The sequence below is a fragment of the Lepisosteus platostomus genome, chromosome 5, assembly GCF_059453375.1.
Source record: "Lepisosteus platostomus isolate fLepPlt1 chromosome 5, fLepPlt1.hap1, whole genome shotgun sequence".
In the NCBI taxonomy this organism is placed as follows: domain Eukaryota; kingdom Metazoa; phylum Chordata; class Actinopteri; order Semionotiformes; family Lepisosteidae; genus Lepisosteus; species Lepisosteus platostomus.
In genome coordinates, this window is record NC_142615.1 from 38,063,571 (window position 1) to 38,076,794 (window position 13,224).

The 13,224-nt window shown below is 41.8% G+C and overlaps 1 protein-coding gene and 2 non-coding genes across 3 annotated transcripts in view; 2 read left to right on the top strand and 1 right to left on the bottom strand.

Annotated features, from left to right (window-relative positions):
* LOC148666183 (antigen WC1.1-like) overlaps nucleotides 1-13,224 on the bottom strand; it is a 648,305-nt gene that overhangs the window by 225,503 nt on the left and 409,578 nt on the right. The gene's annotated exons all lie outside the window — the stretch shown is intronic.
* Nucleotides 6,949-7,025, top strand: trnaa-cgc (transfer RNA alanine (anticodon CGC)). The gene is given in 2 exon segments: nucleotides 6,949-6,984; nucleotides 6,990-7,025. It is a non-coding gene; the product is annotated as a tRNA-Ala (tRNA).
* Nucleotides 10,841-10,912, top strand: trnat-ugu (transfer RNA threonine (anticodon UGU)). Its single transcript has one exon. It is a non-coding gene; the product is annotated as a tRNA-Thr (tRNA).

The window sequence follows — 13,224 nt, forward strand, 5'->3', positions numbered from 1 at the left end:
AAACGAAATTCTTCATGGTGCTCTGTTGCTCTAAAATTATTATAAGACCTGTTATAACTACGTATACGCTCCAGGAAAACTAAGGGGTCTCTATTCGCCCCTGCACCGCCACCAACCTGATTCAGATCGTTCAGTACAACCGGTTCTCGGTTACCGACATCCTGTTCTGCTACAACAGCCTCGGGCCTTAAGTTATTTTCTACCACGGCATTCTCATTGCGTGGTTCGGGCGGCCCTTGGGAAATCTGATGCCTCTCTCTGAATCTTTGACGACGCAACAAACATGCTTTTGCCAGTTTAATTCTTTTATTTATGTACAAACGCTTGCTGTTGGCAAGCGCTCGGTCTTTTAAACACTTTTTAGACCGCATGTTTAGTCATTTATCACCGGGGATTTGCACCAGTGAAGCATGAAATATCATCATCATGGTCTGAAATCCTGAGCTTAGAGCGGCATCTTCTGTAGAAATTATATCTAAGAGGTTAGCGGTGAAAACCTGGATCTGTTATGGAAACAAGGTCTGTACACCGGCTAAAACCGCTCTTAAACGCTCTAAAGCTCGTTTTTTGGCCACCTCATTAGTGATCGCCGTTGATAGTGACTGTGTAATACCGCGCACTGAATCTAGCACATCACCCAACACCAAGTCTTTAAGCGCGTTATGATTTCTCTCCGCAGGCTTGACACGTCTGGCTTTGGTCAGCGTCTTAACAGCCGTCTCTGATGCAGTCACCACCTTAGGGTCCGACGTTTCCGCCACATTTGTTTCGCCGCTCGTCGAAACACCGGCTGTGTGAAAAAATAAAAGACTTTTTATTACCACGCCAATGCTCCACATCTCAAAATCAGAAAACTACACTTAAAAATAAAAGACTTTTCAACACAACAATCAATGAAAGCTAAAATGTCAAAATCAGAAAACTACGATAACTATGATAAAAACGCCACACATGTGGCGCATCCTTACACACAGGGCTGCGGGTGAATGGAACAAGTTACCCGGACATGTTTTACACCGGTTTCCTCTACGGCTGTGGTGGCGCTACTGGGTCAAGCGGCGTGGTTAACGGCCTATAGACCCGCGCACAGACCAGTCGCTTTTAACTTTAAAAGCTAAGCAGTTTTAAAATAAGGTTTTTTAACACTCCCAAACAGAAAACTACGCGATGTAGGATCTTTCAGCGAATTAACATCCTAACAAAAGAAGCAACGTTTGCCGTAAGTGGATCATAACACATCTTGACCACGCTTATATTATATTAACCTTTGCTTGTTGATTTCAGACATTTTGAGCTCGTTGACCCAGTTAACGTGTTGGCGCATCGCAGTTTATTTATTGAAGGTCCGGGGTCTGCACGGAGTGGGAAAATACCATTAGTGAAAGAACTCAACACCGCAAATTACCAAAAAACGGTTGGGGGTTTTTATTATAAACACGTTTAAATGGCCATGCTAAAAGAATGTTTTATATAATACCGACCTCTTCTCTCAGGCGATCTGATAATATGCCCCGCACCCTCTGGTATGGTGTGAACATCTGCATGTGTCTCCACAAGGTTTTGCGGTGGGATTGTAAACCCCAAACGAGGTTTTTTAAATGTGTAGCGACTTGTCCCTTCTCCCGCGTCTGTGGAATAGACACACGAGTTTTGGTGTGGAGTATATACCCCGGTGTCTTTAAGACTCACATGGTCGTAAAGTGTTATTCAAAACATTGTCGTAAATACTCACCAGTGTTGGACTGTGCGGTAACTGGCCTTTTTACAGCTGTGATTTTTGGGGCTAATGGAAATGAATGGATACACACAGTCACGACCACATTATGGAGCAACTCCCTGGTAATTCCATTATAATAATTCAATATTGTCTAGTATACAAATATTATACAACGTTTTGTAACTATATCAAACATGAGACATGCACCGTGACGTTGTAATTGTCTCACAAAAAGCCGGATATACATACCGCTGAAATTCGTGGAGTCCTGGCCTTCGTCTACCAAGTCGAGCAGTGTTAAGTCTGTAAATAGAATATCTTCAGACTGTTGAAATTGATCGGTGTGATCCATTCTGACGAGTTAGGCGATAACGTGAGACTGTAAGAAATGGAATGCAGCCAAAACTTCCCCTGTTAAACCGCTGGTACTTATACACAAACCGATAAACTCTTCTAAGAAACCCCCCCACATAAAACCATTAATCTTTGGTATCGTTGGGTGTGCACGTACTGGGCTGTAGAAATTAAGAAACATTTTAGAAAACGTTTTAGTCCGTTATAATGTTAAAATCTATATTATTTTAAGACATACAACGGTGTCTAAATTTCATAGCTGTTAAACGTGGTGAAAATGTGTCGCGGTGTCTGTGTTTGATTCACCAACAGACCGCTAAGAATATTATCAAACAAAATGTTTTTTATTAACGCTATAAGAAAATGTATCTGTTCTTTATAGGCATGTGTTCACAAACCAAGCTTGACGTTTTGAGGTTTTCTCTACTGGGAAACAATTTTAGAACATTAGGACCAATCCGTTAAAGTATGAAAAACAACACCCCATCATTTTTTGTCTGTTAATACCTTAAAAACTTTTACGCTTGCGCTGTGTGGAAATTTATCTCAAACTTTCAAAAAAGCTGTGGCGCGAATGTGTTATTAAAAATAAACTGTGTCTTATTACGTTATTTTAAAAATTTTAAGACCAACCCCTGCGTGTTTAAAATTTATTTTCTGGGGAAACACATCATTTGTGTTTGCGTTGCGTGTTAATACTTTAAAACTTATAAACTGATAAGTGAATATAGACCGTTATAATGTTAAAATCTATATTATTTTAAGACATACAACGATTTCTAAATTTCATAGCTGTTAAACGTGGTGTAAATGTGCCGCGGTGTCTGTGTTTGATTCACCAACAGACCGCTAAGAATATAATCAAACAAAATGTTTTTTCTTAACGCTATAAGAAAACTTATCTGTTCTTTATAGGGACGTGTTCACAAAACAAGCTTGACGTTTTGAGGTTTTATTTTTTAATAATGTTAAGAACATTTTTGCATGAAATACATGGTGTGCTTGTAAATGAGAAAACTTAAAATTTATTTTCTGGGGAAACACAACATTTGTGTTTGCATTGCGTGTTAATACTTTAAAACTTATAAACAGATGTGTGAATACTTTTTGCGCTCGATAAATCGGGGGGGTCATCACAACCAATTGAAAAATGTCTTGTGTTATGTAGGCGTGTTACACCATTGGCGCATATTCTTAAATGCTCCGGCCTGACAGGGTCGCAGTGCGTGCTTGGAGCTGTCAGACACCGCAGAGGTGCTGAGATGGCTTCTTTGTGTGAAGAAACAACGGGGTCCGCTACTCTACAAAGTCAAGAGGTAGGCGGCTAAAATATTTTTCTGATCGTACTTGTATCCTTTTCTTTTTCCTTTAATAGAATAAAGAGGATGTGGACGGGTCAATCTTCAGCCTACCGGCACAAGTGAATGTCTCGTGTCTATGCTTGTGTGTTCGCCCAAATGTTAATAAAGCTGATGCCTATGTCCCTAATGAGCCCGATGTTATGCCCCAGATTGTGAAAGCAGTAGTTTATTGCATCTTCAAACACTGTTTAAAGGGGGTCCTGGTTGATGACTGCCCGGCCTGTCTGATTGACCATCCTGGGCAGCGGGGTCACACATGCCTGTCTGGTGGCTACACAGATGGGTCTGAAGACGTGACGTTTGCCGCTTTAGATATTTATAAGTCTCTCAGTTTAGCCCGAATTTTATCGGCTGTTCTGTACACCGCCCGGTGTCTGGGTTCGTACACCATTACAAATGACACTGAGCGGCGCATAAAACAGTTGCTAAAAAATATAATTGAGGACCGCCATCGTCCGAAGAATGAAGAATTTCGAATGTATACGTCTGAATTCTTACTAAGAGTGCTTTACACACTTCTCTCTACAAAGCTTGATATGCAAAACAAAGAGTCGAATGCTAATGTCCTTAAATTTGTTAAAGAGATAGATGTGTATGTCAAGAACTTGAGTGAAATTATTGCGGATCTGATGTTTTCAGATCAGAAAAGGAAGCCTGAGGGGTTCTACAGTGTGTATTCCAAAATACAGCGTGTTTTGCACAGAACCTGTGGTAACACCATCCCGCTGATTACGCAGGCAAATTTTTTTGCCCTGCTAGATCAGATCGCCCAGTGTGGTTCGCATGGCTTTAGACACGGGGAGCGGAAGGGGGTTATGAATGCTTTTTCAGATGCCGCAAAGTTTCTCAGCAATGTTGGGGTGGTGGTTACGTGTAGCAAACTAATTTTCCGCACCAACATTTAATTGTTGAATGCAAACAGGAGCCAGTAACGCGTGTGTGCTGCGTTGTTTCAGTGTTTGAAAACCCCCACTTGAAATAAAGCGGTTCACATTTCACATACTTGCAAACTGGAGTCTGTAACGTGTAAAAAGTGCTGCTGAGCTGTTTCGGTGTTTGAAAACCCACTGTTGAAATAAAGCGGTTCACATTTCACATGGTGTTTGTCCTGTGAATTCTTTCCATGAGACTTTACGCAGTCAGTGTGTGTGTGTGCTTGCACCCCTGCTGCTTTGGAGACACGGCTTGTGCAGCCGGACAACCACTCGGCCACCCGGCCGCGGCTGGCGCCGCTCACACCCCGGGATCTCGCGGCCTGCAACAGACTGCCCGCGCCGCCGTAACTACCCGATTTCGTAGGGTTATAATAGAGCGCACTCAACCCCGCGGCAGACATGGTCCCCTTCCAAACCAATACACACCTGCACACACCTAAAGCGAGGGATGCGCCGCCTTGGGGCTTTGGGACCCTGAGGCTCCGGACCGACCGGCCGGGGGGAGGCGGGGGTTCCGACCCACACCATTGGCTCCTGAGGGGGCGGGACATGCACAAATAACAACACGGCATTGGATGGCAAGGGGCGGGACAACCAAACACCGTGGACGACCATTGGCTGGAAAAGGGGGGCGTGGTACCTGTCAAAAGTTTGACGAAAGGTGTCGCTTTATACTACTGATGTGCAGTGTGCCTTTTCTCTTGTCGTATTCAAGAGTACTCACTGTGTGAGCTACTCACTGCGTGTTCTGTACTCTACTGTGATTTAATTTAGATGATTACGTGGAGTAGAGTGACAAGATCTACTTGAACATTTTTGGTTTGTGAAATGAAACACTAAATACACTACTGTAAATACAGGTAATGGACATTTAAAATAACCACAGTACAGCTAGAAGAGTGAAAGATAAAAGACTATTTAGAATGACATTCACAATAGACTTAAGAACAGTTCAACCACCTGAAAAGGGACTTGAACCCTGGCCCCTCTAATTAAAAGTTTGATGCTCTACCGACTGAGTAATCCAGGCTCTGAAAGAAAGTTGACACTGTCGGGATCCTCGCAAGTCACGTGTCTCTTGTGCCGAAGAGCAGTCATACCTGACCCGTCTGGAATGACCACTGACAGACTTTATCCAGAAGCGACGGCACCACTCCCAGTAGAATGAGTGAGAACTACAGCATGATATGGGTAGTTAAGTGGCTCCTACAATCCATCTTTCCTCACATTACTGATTTTTCTCAATAGCATTTTGACCTTTTTTCACATTCAGATTTTTTTCACATTTAATAAAATCTTTTAATCAACAACATTAAAAAGAAAACAAATGGAACATTTTTTTGGAACAATAATTAAAAAAAAAACTTTCAATGCCTTGGTTGCATACGTGTGCACTCCCCATAAAGGGAGTTGCAACAGTGCTGAAATTTAAAGAGCATTTCTGTAGAGAAAACAGCATTTTTTCTGCCTTGATGTTAAGCTTAGGGAGCCTATCTCTTAGAAATTCTATTTCTTAACACCTTGCACAGCCTCCAGGCAGACTAACAAATATTTTTTTGGAGAAATTGTCTCACACACCGGAAAACACTAACGTTTATTAACGTTAGAGTATGTAAAACTCAGGCTTTAACAGATGTTCATGATGTTTCACACGGGGTGTTACCTGTTGTAGTGTTTCAAAAGATGTTAGCGGACCATAAATTATCTTGAAAAGATTTGTGTTTGTACTGGCTGGGATTCATACCCGACTCAATTATTTGGAAGGCGCCTGTACCACCAACGCACTTCCGAGAAGCACCTCCAAATTAGCACAATCCTCTCTCTCACCTACAAAGTTATGGAGACACACACGTCCAATGAAAACTAATTTTATTCACTGAAGGCTCCACTCTTTTGTTGTGATGTCATTTTAATTAATATTAGCTTTGATAAGGTGTCGTTTTTGCCTCTTAAAGTTAAAGTCTGCTCCTTTCTTCCTGGTATAGAAATAACATGTTCCATCTTTGTTTAAAAACACCACTAAAAGTAAATTTTTCAGCTCTAACGACTGTGTGCATTGCCAAGACATCTCAAAAGGACTTATCAAATAAGAACACGATCCTTCCTATTACCATTCCTGTGGTTGGGGCGTTGTTTCACCCTTTTATTTTCTTCCACAATATTTGCAGACAGGGCTTTATCACTCGAGTTGTACAGAACAAGTGTGCATCGGTCCATGAAAATCATCAGTAGTGCTGTTTTTCTATGCATAGTTTAATCAAGAGCACTTAAAAGATGCAAAAAGCTTTCAAATAAAACAGAATTGAAAGACAGTCGAGTAAGGAGGTAGAAAAAAAGCACTCCCCCCGTCTGGGAATTAACCACCGTCGCACGTGTGACTGGATACAAAAATAATAGATTTATTTGTGCCCAGTCTCTTGAATCTTCAATGCGATTATTTTTCCTTCCTTATTTCTTCATTCCCATTAATTTACTCTGTAGTAGAGGAAACGCGAAAGTGGGAAACTGGAGACATTCTTTGTGAGTGGTGGATTGTGATCAGTGAGCATCTGGACAAGTCTGTTCCATTACCTTTGCCATCGGGGATGTAGCTCAGTGGTAGAGCGCATGCTTCGCATGTACTGTATGAGGTCCCTGGTTCAATCCCTGGCATCTCCAGGTGCTTTGTATTACATTACTTACATCGCAATCTTCTGTTGAGTGAGAACTCTTTGCTTGTGTTGCGAGTGTGCAGGCACACTCGACTTGCTGCAGAGTTGCGCTGCTGTTTTAAATGTACCTCATTTAGTTCTGTTAAACCTTAAATTATTTGAACTAATAATTTAGTTCAAATTCAGGAAATCCAGAGATTGCTTCACACTTGTCGTGGCTGTTGCAGAAAACACCTGTTGAATCTCGCCCGGGATTTCCTGAGAGATTATTCAGCGAGCGAATCCTCCTTCTGAACTCCGCACTAAACTGAAAGCTTCACGAGCTCCTCACTGCGTGTCCTGTACTGCTCTCGTGTAGATGTGAAGCACAGCCATAAACACACTTTGAACTTTTTCCGTTTAAGGAAAATGCAAAAGAGCATGACAAGTATTGATCGTATGAAATATCCATGGCACAACTCGAGAAAGTACTGAAGGACTACACATCGACTTTTGATGATTACAAGAGATTCAAGAAACACAATCGTCCGCACCTGGGTTTGGATCCTGAACGCCAGAGTTAAAAGAACATAAGCCACGTTTATGACCTATAAACTCTCTTAATTGTCTTATAGTTTATGAAATAAAACAATTTCTTAATAATCACGTACTGTTGATAGACGATTTATTGATTTTTTACAAAATCACAATTACAAACTTTTTCGGTTAAACTGTTATTCACATACTCTAACATAAATAAACGTTAGTGTCTTCCGGTGTGTGAGCCAATTTCTCCCAAGAATATTCGTTAGTCTGTCGGGAGGCTGTGCAGGGTGTTAAGAAATAGAATTTCTAAAAGACAGGCTCCCTAAGCTTAACATCAAGGCAGAAAAAATGCTGTTTTCTCTACGGAAATGCTCTTTAAATTTCAGCACTGTTGCAACTCCCTTTATAAAGGGTGTGCACACGTATACAACCAAGGCATTGAAAGTTTTTTTTTAATTATTGTTCCAAAAAATGTTCCATTTGTTTTCTTTTTAATGTTGTTGATTAAAAGATTTTATTAAATGTGAAAAAAATCTGAATGTGAAAAAAGGTCAAAATGCTATTGAAAAAAATCAGTAATGTGAGGAAAGATGGACTGTGGGAGCCCCTTAACTACCCATGTCATGCTGTATTTCTCACTCATTCTACTGGGAATGGTACACGTGACTTGCGAGGATCCCGACAGTGTTGACTTTCTTTCAGAGCCCGGATAGCTCAGTCGGTAGTGCATCAGACTTTTAATCTGAAGTCCCTGTTCGGGCGGATGTGCTATTCTTAAGTCTATTGTGAATGCCATTCTAAATAGTCTTTTATCTTTCACTCTTCTAGCTGTACTGTGGTTATTTTAAATGTCCATTACTTGTATTTACAGTAGTGTATTTAGTGTTTCATTTCACAAACCGAAAATGTTCAAGTAGATCTTGTCACTCTACTCCACGTCATTATCTAAATTAAATCACAGTAGAGTACAGGACACGCAGTGAGAGGCTCACACAGTGAGTACTCTTGAATACGACAAGAGGAAAGGCACACTGCACATCTGCAGAACATCACGTCCGAGTTTACAGTGACAGCAGAGGTTGGAAGCGAAGTAGTTTTTTATTACTCGCTCGCTGAACGATCTCTCAAGAAACCTCGGTTGAGATTTAACGGGTGTCTAATAATCACGTTCAAAAAGGTGACGATGTTTTTTTTTAACTAGGTAGCCTTAATGGCATCGTGGTGTGAGTAGATCTTAAAGCAGCTGCAGACAGAGTACCCGTAATGGCAACACGTTTCTGCTTTGAGTTCGGCTTTTCTTATTTCTTCTGCAGAACCAGTGGTATCGGAATATACTGATCCGCATACGAAGCGCTTTCGGGTTCTAATCATTTTTATTGAGCGCTGCTCTAAACTTTACATTTGCTCGGGCTGGTTTTCCCCATGAAAAAAAGACATATCCCTAATTACATGATTTCACTTTTTTTCTTATCAACGAGTAGAAAGAAATAAAATATATACTTCATTATAAGTACCACAGGCAAGATGCCGTTGCGTTCAGGTCGCAGTTACCCCTGGAGACGTTTGTTAAAATCTCACTTCTAATAAAGAGGTCTTTCTCGTTAGAGTAGAAACGATAGAAGCCTTAAGCGGGGGAAAAAATCACAACATCTCGCATTTCACGTGTTTAATGTTAACTGTCTCAGTGGTTGCTTTGGTGATTGATGGCTCTTCTCCCTCGCAGGGTGACGGCAAACGTCTTCAGGGAGGGAGTCTCCCACGCACGGCTTGTCTTTATCAAGAGCTGAGACAACAGAAACAGACTTCCAACTGACATTAATTACTTCTTGAGCGTTTATGACCGTCTTTAAAAGTTGAGAACAGGTGAAAAAGTCTTTGGAAATGAGGAAATGACTGCCGACAGTAAACAGAGCTGACGCTCAGCTCCTCGTTAGTACAGTATAGTGCTGAGTACCCCCGCTTGTTGCGCGGGAGACTGGGGTACGTTTCTGTGACAGGGCGCTGGTTTAATTTTTTAACAACCTGACTTCACTTAAAAAGTGTGTACTGTGTACTACGTTTCGGACTAGTTAGTGCGGTAGAACATGGAGATCATCTCCAGCTTTGAGCTCAACTGCAACAAGAAGTCATGCTAAATGTAGTTTAGTGAGTAGACATCGCGAGACAACAGAACGAGAGTAGAAAGCAGGAATATAAGGTGTAAGGGCATGATCTGTGTAGTTAACAAAATAGTTAAAATAATATTAAAACGTCTCTTTATTAAGATACACAACATTTATGGCGACGAGAGATGAGTGCTTGACGGACTCAAAGCGAGCAGAACACTGCAGATTTTAGTTCTCTTGCTGGTAGAAACGAACTTTTGAATTTTCTGACTGTTCGTTTAGCTTGCCCATTGGAAGATATGGCAGCCGCGCCGAGAAGCTTTGCTTATGCCCGGCTTTTTTCACCGCTTCTACTGAACCTCGTAGCTCCGGATTTGTATACGGAATACAAGATATGGATGGAGTCGTACAGATTTTTTTTAAATAGCCGGTGGATCTACAGAAGCTCAGGATGCCGTGAGACGTGCTACATTACTGCACTGTATCGGGGCTCCCGTGCAGCGGATTTTCGCCAATCTCCCTGGAGAAAAAGGTACATATGAACAGACTGTAGCTGCCTTAGACGCTTACTTTACACCGCGGAGAAATGTGGTTTTGGAACGGCATAAATTTAGGCAGAGAACTTAGTCTCAGGACGAATCTGTTGATGCTTTTGTGACTGCACTAAGAGAATTGGCTAAATCTTGTGACTTTGGAGTATTGGAAACTGACATGTTAAGAGATCAACTTGTGGAAAAATGTGCACATAAGAGACTATAAATTGCTGCAGGAGGAAGGGCTGACTTTAAAAAGAGCTCTTACAGTCGCTAGAATTCATGAAGCAGCTCAAGCAGAATCAAGAATGCTTTCTGACCACAGTGACAAAGTGACACTGAACGGGGCGCTCGCTCAAACTTTACAAACAAAAGCCGAGCAGCAGGACACAGTCATGCTAGAGAAATAGAAGAACAGGGGACGGCTGACATTACATGTTACAGGTGCGGACTAACAACGCACAAAGCAGATGAATGCGGAGCGTGAACAGCAAAATGTCTACACTGCAAGAAAACAGGACATTGTGCACATGTCTGCAGAACATCACGTCCGAGTTTAAGGACAAGTATACCTTTTATTGTTGTTGCTGCATCCAGGCGATGTAAACCAGATTCAGAAAAAAATAATTTGAACAACCTTATTCCCATGCTTACTCAAAGGCACGTTGGCCAAGTGGTAAGGCGTTGGCCTTGTAAACTGAAGAGCGTGGGTTCAAGCCCCACCTGTGCCTGTTTCATTTGTCACCGCTTTCCTTTAGTTTCAAAGTCTTAAAAAAACTTGCAATGTAGGGATCTCAATAGTAAGAGAGCATAACTGTCGCCAGTGATTAGTATTCGTGCATATCCTGCCTTGTTTTTTAGTCGACAAAGCTTATCTCTCTTCACACCCATCTTCTGAATGATCGCCTCAGCATTGGGAAGGAACGTGCGCTTGGTACAGCCCCAGACTCCATGGTCTGATCACAAACAGATCTGGTGAGCTGTCAGTCCAGGTTGGAAGTAACGTTCGAAAGCACTAAAAATCTGACTTAGGAACGAGAAGACCATGTTTTTTTATAAGAGTAAACGATAAAATAATATACTGCCTGCAAGACTATGTCAAGTTCAAGTTCAAATTCAAGTTAAAAGTTCAAGTTCAAGTTTATAGTCATTATACTCATACGCAGGTATATGGAATAACGAAATGGTATTTAGCTAGCTCTCGGACATAAGTAGTACAAAGAAAAAAACACAACAACAATACAATTGTATAACAAAAGAAAGAGACAACAGCCGATGTGCAAAAAACAACAACAGGCAGTGTACAAAACAACAAAAAGGTAACAGGTTATGTGCAAAAACATGCATCAAAAGAATGAAATAAAGGGATAGAAATGATGGGGAGTGAGCTTTTGACATGTATGGTAGAGGTAGATTTTCAATGTGTGTTTGGGTTTTTGGTAAGAAAGAAGGCACTGTGAGGTTCAGATCATAGGTGAGAGGTGAGGAGAGAGTGAGAGAGGCTGGGAGTTTAATAGTTTGATAGTGCGAGGGTAAAAACTGTTTCTGAGTCTGGTAGTCCGGACCCGAATGCTCCGGTACCGTTTTCCATGTCATGCTAAACGCCATAAATTGTGTTCGTCCAGTCATATCAATCGTTCTAAAGTTACGGAAAATCGGATGCGACTGGTACAATCAGCACACATTTTTCAGGATAGCCAAGCGGTTTAAAACAGCAAATTCACAGCTTCATGTCTTTTAAGCTTTGTGTTTCCAAATAGAGGCACGGGTTCAAATCCCACTCCCGACAGTCAGGCGTTTTACCCTGACTTTTTTATCTGTCTTTACACTGTTTCAGTGTTGTTGTGCTCGCTCACAATCACAGTACGAGGAAAATGGAGAAACTGCTTAGCAAAAACATAACGCACAGAAAAAAGCTTCGTAAACACGTGAATGTGATTAGCAGCAGTAAGGTATGCATTCAAATGTTTAAGGCTGATTTAAAAAAGCAGCAGAAGAAAGGTGCAGCACAATGCAACACAATTTGTGAGAATTCGCGGGTTTTTATGCTGCTTGGACTTCTTTCAAGCCTATGAGGTGACCCCCGTTTTATTTTCATTTTCAAACTTCAGAACCGAAAAACAAAAAGGTTTCATGTGTGACAGCATTCCGTTGCAAATACCGTTTCCACGATGTATTCAGCGACGGGAATGAAATATTTTAGTGCTGGCTCTGCTTTAAAAAAAACACTATTGTTCCAACCCCCAAAAAGACAAAAGTGGCATGCCTGAATAATTACCGCCCAGTAGCATTAACATCTGTGGTGATAAAATGCCTGGAGAAGCTGGTGTTGTCACACATCAACTCCTCCATCACAGAGTCCCTGGACCCCCTGCAGTTCGCCTACCAGAGCAACAGATCAGTGGATGATGCTGTCTCCCTGGCTCTGCATACAGCCTTGGAACACCTGGACACTAAGAACTCGTATGTGAGAATGCTGTTTTTGGACTACAGTGCAGCATTCAATTCCATCATACCCAGTCAACTGGTGACAAAGCTCAGGGGATTAGGTCTGTGCAACTCTGTCTGCAACTGGCTGCTGGACTTTCTTATCGAGAGACCACAGGTGGTGCGGATAGGCAATAAAACATCAACACCAGTCACCCTGAGCACTGGAACCCCACAAGGCTGCTGTCTGAGTCCAAGGTTGTACTCCCTATTTACTCACGACTGCACAGCAAGACACAGCAACAACCACATCATTAAGTTTGCCGATGACACCACTATAATAGGACTGATCAGTGATGATGACGAGTCCACTTACAGGGATGAAGTTGTACAGCTGCTTCGGTGGTGTCATAGCAATAACCTGGACTTGAACATAAAGAAAACGAAAGAGCTAATAGTGGACTTTCGGAGACACAGGCCACACACTCACAGCCCACTCAGTATTGATGGAACGGAAGTGGAAACAGTCACCAGCTTTAGGTTTTTGGGAATTCACATCTCTAAAGATCTAACCTGGACTGTGAACACTGACTCTATCATGAAGAAGGCTCAGCAG